At 39.5% G+C, this 12,298-nt stretch overlaps 1 protein-coding gene across 10 annotated transcripts in view; it reads left to right on the top strand.

The window, feature by feature from the left end:
- Erc2 (ELKS/RAB6-interacting/CAST family member 2) overlaps positions 1-12,298 on the top strand; it is a 963,719-nt gene that overhangs the window by 111,856 nt on the left and 839,565 nt on the right. The window lies entirely within an intron of this gene.

Genomic DNA, 12,298 nt, shown 5'->3' with positions numbered 1-12,298 from the left:
AGTCTTTTCTTTCCTGTTTTTTGTTGATAAGGTTGGCTAAGGGTTTATCAGTTTTATTTATTCTTTTAAAAAACCAACTCTTTGATTCATTAATTCTTTGTACTGTTTTCTTAGTCTCCATTGCATTTGTTTCTCCTCTGATCTTTATAATTTCCTCCCTTGTGTGGGCTTTGGACTTGTCCTGCTCTTTCTTTTCTAGAAGCTTGAGGTGCAGCATTAGGTTATTTGTGCTTGTTCTATTTTCCTGATGTGAGAATTCACCACTCTAAATTTCTGTGTTAGGACTGCTTTCATTGTGTCCAGTAAGTTCTGGTGTATCTGCTTTCTCATTCAGTTATAGATATTATTTAATTTCTTCCTTAATTTCATCTGTGACCCACTGGTTGTTTAGGAGGGCGTTATATAATTTCCATGTGTTTATGGAGTTTTTACAGTTTCTTTTGCCATTAATTTCCAATGTCATTGCATTATGGTCAATATGCATGAGATAATTTCAATTCCTTTGCATTTACTTTAGTATCTTCTGTGGGATAGTATATGGTCTATTTTAGAGAATGTCCCAAGTGCAGCTGAGAATTCTGTGTATTCTGATGATGTTGGGTATAACATTGAAAACATTTACTAAGTCCATTTGTTCACAGATTTGGTTCAATTCTGATATTTCTTGGCTGATTTTTTATCTAGTTGATCTATCTCTTTGTGGCAATGGGGTATTAAAGTCTCCTGTTACAATTGTGTTATTCCTTGTTTGATTTTTCATGTCTATTAATAATTGTCTCATATAGTTGGGTGCTCCCATATTTGGTACATACATATTTATGATTGTTATCTCCTCCGCTTGAACTTTTCTCCTACCAAGTACGTAACAACCTTTCTTACCTCTTTTGATCATTCTTGGTTTGAAGTTCCCATTGTCTGCAAACAGAAAACTACCCCTGATTTTTCTGGGTTCCTGTTGAATGGAAGATCATTTTCCATCCTTTGATTTTCAGTCTATGAGTTTCTTTGTGAGTTAAATGTGTTTTTTGTATGCAGTATATTGTTGCATCTTATTTCTTGATCCATTCTGCCAGTGTGTTTCTTTTAATTGGTGAATTGAGGGCATTTACATTGATGGTTATAACTGATATGTACTGGTTTATCTTTGTCATGATATTTTCCTGCTGTGATTTCCCTGCTTTTCCCCTGTTTAATTGCTTTCCCTGCTTTGTGGTTTTTTTTTTTTTTTTTTCTTTTTCTGCTTTTGTTCTTGGAATTGTCATTTTTACCACTGTCTAGAATATCTTTTAGTACTCATTATAGGATTAGTTTGCTGGTTGTGAAGTTCTTCAGTTGTTCTTTGTCATGGAAGTATCTTAATTCTCCATTCATTTTGAAAGATAGTTTTGCAGGGTACATCAGTCTGGCTTGGAAGTTGTGTTCTTTTAGGACTTGAAATACTTTAGTCAAAGCTCTTGGTTTGAAGGTTTGTGTTGAGAAATCTGCCTTGATTCCATTGGCTTTGTAAAAAATAGTTTATCTATTTCTTTTCTGTAACAGCTTTTAGTATTCTATTCTTGTGATGAATTTCTGGAATCTTGGTTATTATATGCCTTGGTGTACTTTTATTTTGGTCATGGCTGTTGGGGGTTCTATATGCTTCACTTATTTGTATATCAGATTCTTTATCCACACTTGGGGTGTTTTCTGCCATTATTTCTGTGAAGAGTTTTTTTGTTTTAAATATCATTTGTGCTGTCTCCAGCTTTCTCATTGATCCCCATCAATCTTATGTTATTCTTCTTTACTTCATCTTGTAGCTATTGGATTGATTTTCTCTGTCTCTTGCTATTTTTAAGACATCTTTCTTTTCCTGAACACTAGCTGTAATTCTGTCTTCAAGATCTGATATTCTAGGTTCTCCTTCATCCCATCTCTGGCATATACTTTCAATGGAGATTTTAATCTCTTGGATGTGTTTCATGAATTCCATTTCTTTCCTATGTTGGACATTTTTTGTTTTTATCATTTTTCTAAGCTCATCTATTCCTTTATCTGTCTTCCCTAATATCCTTGATTTTAAACATCATTTCTTTTTGTACCTGAGAATATTCTCTGTATCCTTTTCCACTTATTTTTTCACTTTTGTTGCTGCCATTTCAGAAAGTTCCAGTTTTTGACTTCCAATTTTGTCTATCTCATTGTGTTCTGGGCTTGTCCTGGGTAGGCTGGGAGTCTCGGGTTGCATTTTGTTTCTGTGTCTCGTCATTTGCTATTTTTTCTTTTTTCTTTTATTTGTTTTCTATGTTGGTGCTTGACAATTTCTTATGATAGATAGCTTTATCACTAGTATTGAGGCTTCCCTAGATGTCTGTTCTTCAGGAATGTCCTCTAGATGAAAGTGCTTCTTTACAGCTATCCCAAGAACCTACCTTCCCAGTTTGTAAAGGATGCAAAGTTAGTCTTTGGCTCAGCACCCAATCCTTTGATACTGGACTGTGGTGATGATTCAAGAGCTATCCCAGAAAGGAAAAGGGCCTGGTCCAGCTGAAATGAAAAGGAGCAGGAAGCCAGTAGGAACTAAACAGTATGGAATAGGCCACACCTCCCACTTCCAGTTTTACAGCTGCCCTCTAGCGCCCCCTGGGGACAGAACCTATCAGGGAACTGCTGTCAGAGGGGAATTTTGGAGCACTAGCCCTATGTAATGCAGCAAAGGTGATATGGAGGAGTTGGTTTGGAGTTGTGGCCTAATTGCAGGCTCAGTGTCCTTTCACCCACTGTGATACTTTGGAACTGAGCTAGGGAGGGCTTTCCAAGTACTTCACAAACATCTGTGTAATTCATGAAAGTTTGGTTGTTTTTGTGATTTCCAGGTTTCTATCTTGTACAACACCAGTTTCCAAATTGAGATTTAAACACTGATCTCTGGTAATATACCACAAGGTAGTATGTGATGAATCAATTTTGTACTTTACTACATGAGTTGGAAAATATGGCCCATAGGCCAGTAATGGCTGGCTACCTGTTTTTGTAAATAAAATTTATTGGAGTATACCTATACCCATTCAGTTACCAGGAAAGGTTTGTAGATTCTTTGTCTAGTGTGAATTTGTTTTTGTAAATTTTCAAAAAGTAACTCATAACCATAAAAATCAAGTACAAGTAGGCTAAATATTTATTTAAAAAATAAAGGCATTGCTCTGGAATTTCTTCTAAGTGTTACCAAAACTTACTTTGGTTTTCTGTAAGAATGGACAATGTAGGGAATTTTATGGATTTACTAATCAAACAAGATAGTGCCATTCTTTCTTGTATAGATAGTAGCTGTTTGAGTAGTCTTTCCCAACAGGATATTCAACCAGAGATAACTACAGAGAAGCAGAAAGAATATTGGGTTCAAAGTCAAATTCCTAGAGTCAAGGTCCCACACCAAACATGGTGCTCTGTGACTGGGCAGGTGAGCTACCTTCTAACATTCACTTTTCACACAGAATCACTGAAGATCAGATTGCCCACGTTTTTCGATAACTCCTCAGTCTGTATTTTCAGTTTTGATCTATTTTCCAGGCTCTAGCTTCCAGATGGCATGCCTTGCTTGTCCTACAGGTCTTAACAGGTCTTTATTGGATATTACTGCTCAATGATCTTTAGTCTTCTACTTCTGAGCTACTTCTAAAATTGCATACTCTGCTTCCTTAAAGTAGCATCACATGTCCTTTTATGGCTAGTGGATTGTGTGTAGAAGTAATGTGTGCCGCTTCTGGGTCAGAGTATTTACTTGTCAGGATATGACTCTTTGGGTTTTGTTACTGACCCCAATGGGAGTCCTTCTGAGGCACCATAGACATGTAGCAGGAGTAAAAAGTTAGTCTTCATTGTTTATATCACTGAAATTTGGGGGATGGCCCATTGTTTATCCTACTCTAGTCTGACCAGTGTGCAGCCAGTATTCATCTTCTCCTCCATATTGGCAGAAATGCTGAGTGACTTAGTTAAGCTTCTAGACTCCTTTCTTCCTGAGGCCATACTATATTCCACGGCATGACTACAAATTTACTCCCCAGAAGGGGCTGGCGATTTAGCTCAGCAGCACAGTGCCTGCCTGCCAAGTGCAATGTCGTGAGTTCGATTCCCGGTACCGGAAAAAAGAAAATTTCCTCTCCAGAAATTGTGAATTACCTTTTTCTTTTTTATCTTCACTTGCTTGCAGCAGCCAGTCAAATATCAAGTTCCTTCTCTTCTGTGTCCTTAATATTGCATATATTATACTTCTCTTACGAATCTCACTGATATTATCTTGTTTGGGGGTATATCACTTCTCTTTCTAACTTGCTTTTAAAATAATCTTACTCCAATGTGTCTTATCTCCTATAGAATACCTAAGTTGAGCATGTCCTTTAAATTCTCACAAATCTTATTATGTTGTATGTTTGTCTTGGTTAGTTTACCCTCGTTGGTGGGACAAAAATACCCATTGTCAAAAAAAAAAAACAAAACAAAACAAAAACCCATGGCCCAAAATTAAGGAAGGAAAGGTTTATTTAGCTCACAGTTTGTAGAGGCTTCAGTCCATAATCATCTGGCTCCAAGGCAGGGTGGCAGGGCACAGGGGCAGCACTTCAAGGCGGCAGGAGACAGAAAAAGCAACAAGAACAAAAGCAGGGAAGCAAGCCTCTTTTACGCCCTTATATAGTATATCGGTATCCACCCAGGCCCACACCATCACTGTTCCCTCCTCTTCTGCAAGCTGAGGATGTTCACAAAGTAAGGACCCTGGCCCCCTGCTGAATGACTTAGTTGAACTTTTAAACTTCTCAAGTTGACCCACTGAACAACATTCTAGCGGGGTAAGGGCACGACCTTTTGTTGCCAGGTTGTAGAAATGCTGAGTAACTTAGTTAAGCTTCTAGACTCCTCAAATTGACACAGTGTATCAACCATAACAATGCTCTTCTCAAGACAAAGTCAAAAGTGCTCTCAAGGGATCTGTCTGTCTTCTCAGCATGCCTTCTGCTCACTGTCTCTAGCGAACTACCTTTAGCATTCCGTACCTAGAAAGACCTTTCCTGCTGCCCGACTGCCACTCTCTTTCTTACATTTTCAGGTTTTACCTGAATAGTGTCTTCACCTATGATGCCCTTTTTTAAAATTAAAATTTTTATCTATATTATATAGATAAATAAGGGTAAATATATCTATTTCCTTGAAGACATCATTTCTCTGTGGTGAAAACACTCAAAATACTTTTTTCTATAAATTTTCTATAAATACTTTTTTCTATAAATTATTATGTGAATATGTATTCACATAATAATTTGATATACATACACATTGTATAATGTTAAAATCGGGGTAGGGGACCAGGGATATAGTTCAGTGGTACAGCGCCTGCCTGGCAAGTGCAAGGTCCTGAGATTGATTCCTGGTATAAAAACCAAAAAATTCAGGATAAATATATCTATTTCCTTGAAGATGTGTCATTTCTTTGTGGTGAAAACACTCAAAAAACTTTTTTTCTATGAAATATGCAGTACATTGCATGAAGTGCTTTCTAATTTGTCGGGGTACACTTACGTGTTGTGTTTTTTTAATATTCTCTTTATTCTTTGGGTAAACCTCTTCCTATAAATTAATATATTGAATGTAATTGCTTGCCTGCCTGGTTCTCTTATCCTAGATTGCTATTTTAAGGTCAATTTCTGAATTTTATTTCCCCTCTGGTCCAAATAATGAATAGAATGTATAGTATACAAATAATTGTAATTATTGCATGAATGATTTAGTGTTACTTAAAAAGAAAAAAATACATGTCTTTATCAAAGTATGACAATTTAAGGCCAGATGTGTATTCATTTTGAGGGGAGGATAGCACGTATTTTAGAAATCAAAAGATTGTCTTTTTCAACATATAAGAGACTGAAATACTCTTTAACTAACATTAAAAACTTTTTGCTGTTTTGTTTCATCATGGTCTCATAAACATGTGAATACAACTGTTTTAGTGATCACACTAAGTTGATCAGTGTGCTTTTAAAAAGTGTTCCAGTTGGCAGGTAGAATTTTAAAAACCGCTGATGTAGTCATGGAAACCACAGTTTAGTCTCCAAAAATATGTTAGTAAATTCAGAAAAAGCAGCTCTATTAACATATATATGTTTAATTCAAAGCATTTCATTGAATTCTGTTTCTTAAAGATATTTAGTAATAGAAGAAACCACAATAAATGGACAAAATGTATCAAAAGCCTCAAAACTATTCATATCCTGTGACCTGGTGAATATCTTCCAAGATGATGTCACTTTAGGTGGTTTTCAGCTCCCTTGGGTGGGACAGGTAGTGGGTCCCACTTTCCACAAATCTATGATATATCCTTATGGACCACATGCCTGTATTTGTTCGACAGTCTCATTACCAAGGGTAGTCTTGTGTTTGTGGAGAAGGTTGTTTAAGACAGTACAGCTCTGATGCCCTTTTGATGATTCATAAGGTCACTATAGAACCTTCTAGCTGAGACCTACTGCTAGTTTTATACAATTATTTTTAACCTTTGTCATTGTTCTCTTTCATGTTCCACCCCTTAGTCTTCTCTTCGTATATTTTGTTTTTACTCCACATCTGCAGTCTCCCAACATTGCTTTTTTCTTTTATCAAACAAACTACTGTCTTCATAAACCAATCACTGTCCTGTTTCAGTTGTTCCAAAATCAACAGAATGACCATAGCATCTGTGTTTTCCTTACACAGCCTCTACAACTTCTCTGGGTAATGCTGGTCAGACGCTTGCTCTTTCAGGGGTATCTGCACTCTTGTGTTCACTGCAGTATTATTTCCAGAGGCCAATACAATTTATGGAATCAACCGAAGTGTTCATCAGCAGATGAAAGAATACAGAAAATGTAGTGTATATATACTATTTAGCCTTAAAAGAGAATTTATGCAATTTGGGATAACATGGGTAAGCCAGCCTCAGAGAGACAAATATTGCATGACTCATTTACATGTAGAATATTTAAAAGGTGTAATTTAGAGAAATACCGAGTAGAATGAGGGTTCCCAGAAGCTGGGGGTGAGAGGAGAGGTAGGGAAAAAATGGGAAGTTTCTGGTTGGAGGGTACAATGTTTCAGTTAGGAAAAATAAGTTTTAGGATGTGTTGCACAGTTAGATGACTGAAGTAAAAAAAAAATGTATATTTCTAAATAACTAACAGAGTACGTTTCAAGTGTTTCACCACAAAAAATGTCAAGAGAGGTGACAGATATGTTAAATAGCTCGATTCAATCACTTTACAGTGTATTCATATATCAAAACATTACATTGTACTCCTTAAATGTATTAAAAATATTATTTGTCAACTAAAATTATATGTATATTTATATATATCTATGTATATCTATATATAGATATATATGCACACACACACCACACACACACATATATACACATTTAAATTAATTACTCTAAAGCAAACGCTTGCCCTTCCAAGTAGGTTATGGAACGGGTGCCTTTCTTCTTTCAGTACTGTCTCCAGGGGCTGGCATGGAGTAAATGGTTGAGCAAAGGACGCTAAATATAGGCCTATATTCAGACCTAATTGTTTTCAGGGAGTGAAAAGTGGATTCTTACTGTTGGCTTGGTCAGGCTGATGATTTCAGAGGCGTCTGGCTTGATCCACTGTTCTTGAGCATGTCAGAAGGGCATCACAGAGGAAAGCTGCTCAAGTCATGGCAGAGAGAGAGAAAGAGCCAGGGAAGACACATACCCTTCCAAGGCTCAGCCCCAGTGACCTACTTCCTTGAACTAGGCGCACTTCAGGTTCCCATCACCTCTTGTTACGTAGATCTAGAATGTCCCCCACAGGCCTCATGTGTTGAGAGATCCGGCTTGTGGAAAGTGATCAGATCATGGTTGCACTATATATACCCACTGGTGAACCACTGCTAAATGTGCTGTTAGGGGGTAGGGCCTGGTCAAAGAGGTGGGTCACTAGGGGTGTGGCCTGCAAGGGTGTATCTCCCTGCCTGGCTCTTCATCTTGCTGCTTCCTGGCTACCGCGGTGCATGAGCAGCTTCCCTCTGCCCAGGCCCTTCCATCATGCAGTTCCTGCCGTAGCGCCAGCCAACCGGGGGCTCTAATGTGAGCCAAAATAAATCACCTCTTTTACTTTGTGAGCACTGAGTATTTTGTCCCAGTGATGAGAAAGTAACCAAGACACCTCTTAGTAACCTATTCAGCTCTGCAGTCATCACTGGATTAATCTAATGAGCTTAGAACACCCATAATCCAATTACCTTTTTAACCCACACCTCTGAATTGGGGACCAAGCCTTCAACACATGAACTTTTGGGGGGACCTTTCCGATCTAAACCATACCTGAGCCCTAATGAGCGAGCAGAGGGTTGTGGTGGCTTGATAACTGTTGATCACCTTGTAACCCCCAGCGGAACTGAATCAGCGTGGTGCTGGGTGTGGAAGGTCCACCTGAGGACTGTTGCCAACAGCATAAAAGGAGAACTGGAGGGGAAGAGGTGGGTCTGTTGATTTTCCTGGAGGAGCTTGTTATGCTGGCTTTCCTGATGTGAACTCAGTTGATCTCGTCATCATCACACCTTGGGACCTTGTTGCTGAGAACGGCTGTGGTGCACTTTGGGGCAGCTGTGGTCCTTACTTTGAGCATCGCTTCCTGGCTCTGTAGGCAGCAATGGTGCTGTTACTCTCCTGGAGAAGCTTGTTGTGTTGGTTTTCCTGGTATGAACTCAGCTGTTCTCATCATCGGAGGTGCTCAGGACCTCACTGTTGCTGAGAAGGCCTGTGGTTCTTTGGCGGGGAGCTCTGGTCCTTCCTTTAATATCACTTTCTAGTTCTAGTGCAGACCCCTCAGCCTGCTGGCACAGATCCTTCATCCTGCCGGCACAGATCCTTCATCCTGCCGGCACAGGCTTTCTTAGCTTCCACCACTGACCTTTGGGCCTTCCCAGCGCAGAGATGTGAAACAGACTTGCGTGAGACATTGTCATGGGCTCTAGACCTCCAGTTGGACTCGTAGGGGCATTGTCATGGGCTCTAGGTCTTCAGCTGGACTCATGCAGGACATTGCTGTGGGATCCAGGCCCTCAGCTGGATTCTTTGAGTCTTTAATGTGTGGACAGATTTCCTGCACTCTTTTGTATTTGACCCTTTGGGTGACTATTATAAAATAATCCTATAAATTATGTGTCCTGTATTAAATTCTTTCCCTTGTAAACCCTGACTGCAACAAAATAAAATTTAATAACCTTTTTCACACAGAAGGCGCCCAATCATTATTAAATGAATGACCCACCATTGCCAGGGCATGATGGAGTCAGCTAATGTACCATTAATGGAGATGTTCTAGTTCCAGTTTCTTATTTGTTTGGAGTTACTGGTATAGCGGTGTGGCTTGCTAACCAGAAAAAAAAAAGTAGTAGTTTGGTAGAGGGAATAAGTTAAAATGAATTGTAGCATTAAATGCATTGTATATTCATTGGTGTCAGGGTCCACCTTTGTTAAAGGGTAGTGTGTGTTCTCTGTCACTTCTTTAAGTTTCAGTGCCAAGTGCAGGTCAAGAGCTATTCCTGGATCTTCCTCAGGGATGGTGCAGCATTTATTGGAGATATTAGGACACTTGGTTACAGTAGCTGTGAGTTTTGTGCTCAACACACCACATGAAGGCGTGTTGCTGTGAGGCTTCCTCAGTGCGCTAATCTGAAGAGGTGGAGAAGGGAGGAGAGGAGAGAAGGGTGTTGGCCTGGGCAGTGGAGCCTTGACTGTGCTCCTGGGCTACAAGGCTCAAGGAGCCAGTTTCATATAGGTTACTAGACATTCCAAAAGGCCCCCTTATTTGTTTTCTTTGCTTTTTCTTTCTTGTCACTTTATCCAGGAGATAGGAGCAATGAAATCCTATTTATTTTACAAATGTAAAAGGATACTTTGTTTAATGTGGTATTTGAAATGTCCATCTGCCCCTTTCTGCATATTTACTCTGGTAAGTACTAGTAACACTTAGGCTGGGTGAGGATCCAGCGATCATGCAGTGTATACTCTGGGGAAAAAAGGATGTTAAATTTCAACCGAAAGAATTATTGAAATAAATAATCCTTTCTTTGTGGTTATTGAATTCTCTAGTCTGGCGTTATATCATGACTTCTGAATGCAAACAGAATTTGCAAAGCTAATGAGGACAAAACTTTATGAAATAAGAAAGGATGGAAGAAAAGAGGGAAGGAAGGCAAGAAAGTTTTCTTTAAAAACCCAAATTTTATAATGAAGAACAGCCATGTAACTTAGACATCTCTGTTTTGTGGGCTAACATTAGCTGTTTAATTTTTCAGTGAACCTTTCTGGTATACTTACTGGAAGCTAGAGACTGTCAGTCAGCTATGAGTGTATAGTCTTTTGAAAGAGGAAGTCAAATTTGGTGAAACATAAAAATTCTGTGCTTTGATTATTTTTGAGCACTTATTATGTTGCACTTGTTGACCATACAGTGACTAGCAGCGCAAAGCCCCCGCCCCTGTGAAGTTTCTTTCCATTCTGTGGGGAATTGTGTGTTGTGGTGCTTCTCACAGTCTTGTATTTGTGGACACAAGAGAGAGGAGGGCAACTCAGAGTACTACCTACATTACTCTGTTTTTTGCTACTTAACGTAATTCCCAAATCTGGATAATTTATGAAGTAAGGAGCTTATTTGGTCCACAATTCTGATGGCTGGACTGTCTGAGGGCTTCTCTGGCTGTGTCACAAGATGACAGCATCATAGTGGAGAGAGAGTAGTCACACAGTGAGACAGGAAACAGAGAGATGCAGAGGCCAGGCTTGCTCCTTTTATAACTTGATGCTCTTGTGGGAGACAGCCAGCATCCTAGCGGAACTACACAGTCTCTTCTGAGAGCAGCACTGCCCTTCCCATTAGGTCTCACCTCTGAAAGATTCCAGCACCCCTCACATCACCATGTGGGAACCAAGTCCCCAGCACACAAAGCTTTGCGGCCTACACTCCAATCATACCCAACGCGGTGCCCAGAGAAGGTGGGTTCTTCTGAATGAAGCTGGAAGAGTGAGAAAGAACACTCAGCACCAAGCTGGGAAAGCTTGATATGGTCTGACAGGTCCTCAGAGGCGGTGAAGCGCTAAAGCAAGAGTTGTGATCAGCTCTGGCTTGCGTGGGAGCAGAGAGAAGACCAAGGAGAGATAGGCTGAGGGGCTTGCCCTTTGTTAAACACTTCTTTCCTGGAGAACTTACTTTTTTTTTTCTTGTGAGCTAAAGACAATCTTTGATGAGACTTCGTTCCTTCATCCCACAGCTCCTGACTTCTTCTACTTAATGACTTATGTCTGCTCCATTCAATTTTATATTCCATTGCACTCCTCTTTCTTCAGTTAAGTGTAGTTCTAAAAAGGGAGAAGTCTAGAATGCTTGAGTGAGTGATTAGTTACTTCCTACTCAGAGGTATGTGAGACGTACCTCTCAGAAGCCTGTGACAGTTCCCTCCCCCTGCAGAAATGTAGGTCCCCTGAAAGTGGGGGCAGGCTGTTTCATCTCTTCCTTCATCCTGCTGCTTGATACAGACTGGTGATAAATAGGTGTGAACACTTTCGAGGGGCACACTTCAGGATTTACTATTGTTCCTTTGGAAGTCTGCAGTTTTGAAATCAATTTTTACATGAAAATTGATAAATGCTTAGCACAGTAGCTGACATATGGTGACAGTCTAATGAATAGTAGTTGTAATCAAAACCTACATAATAAGAGATATTTATTATGAATCTTAACACTAAAATTTAATTATGCCATTACCCAATTATAGACTTACAGTTAGTTCTTGCATTGCCTAGTGAATGAAATATTGCTTATTTCTGCCACAGAATATTTCATTGTATAAATTCATCATGAATTCTGTGATAACAAGTAAGTAGTATTGTTGGTTTTACATCAAGATTAAGAAAAGGCTTGTAAAGCATTTTAGAAATGGTCAAACGTATACTAAGTTGTTCTGAGTTCTCATACTTCTTGGAAGAAAGTTGCCGCTTTGAGAAACTCCATTCTGTGTTTCCCATGTGGTGGGGAGGGGAGGTGCCCCTGCAGGTTTCCCAAATACACACTAACAAAGGAGCAGGTTCTAAGATCATTGCTAAAACTTTTTCTTCCCTGACTTTCTAGCCAGCCTGTGAGAGTATCTGCCTCAGTGGGCAGCAGGGACTGGAGAACACCCTTTGTCTCAGGCCTCCTACTGTGCTTTGTCCCCGAGATCTCAAGCTACCTGCATGATTGTTACTGAGTTCTGGGGTGCTGGAATC

Source organism: Chinchilla lanigera, unplaced genomic scaffold (genome assembly GCF_000276665.1).
Source record: "Chinchilla lanigera isolate Chin_1 unplaced genomic scaffold, ChiLan1.0 scaffold00029, whole genome shotgun sequence".
In the NCBI taxonomy this organism is placed as follows: domain Eukaryota; kingdom Metazoa; phylum Chordata; class Mammalia; order Rodentia; family Chinchillidae; genus Chinchilla; species Chinchilla lanigera.
Note: the sequence above shows the minus strand (reverse complement) of the source record. Positions and strands in the feature narration are given on the sequence as shown.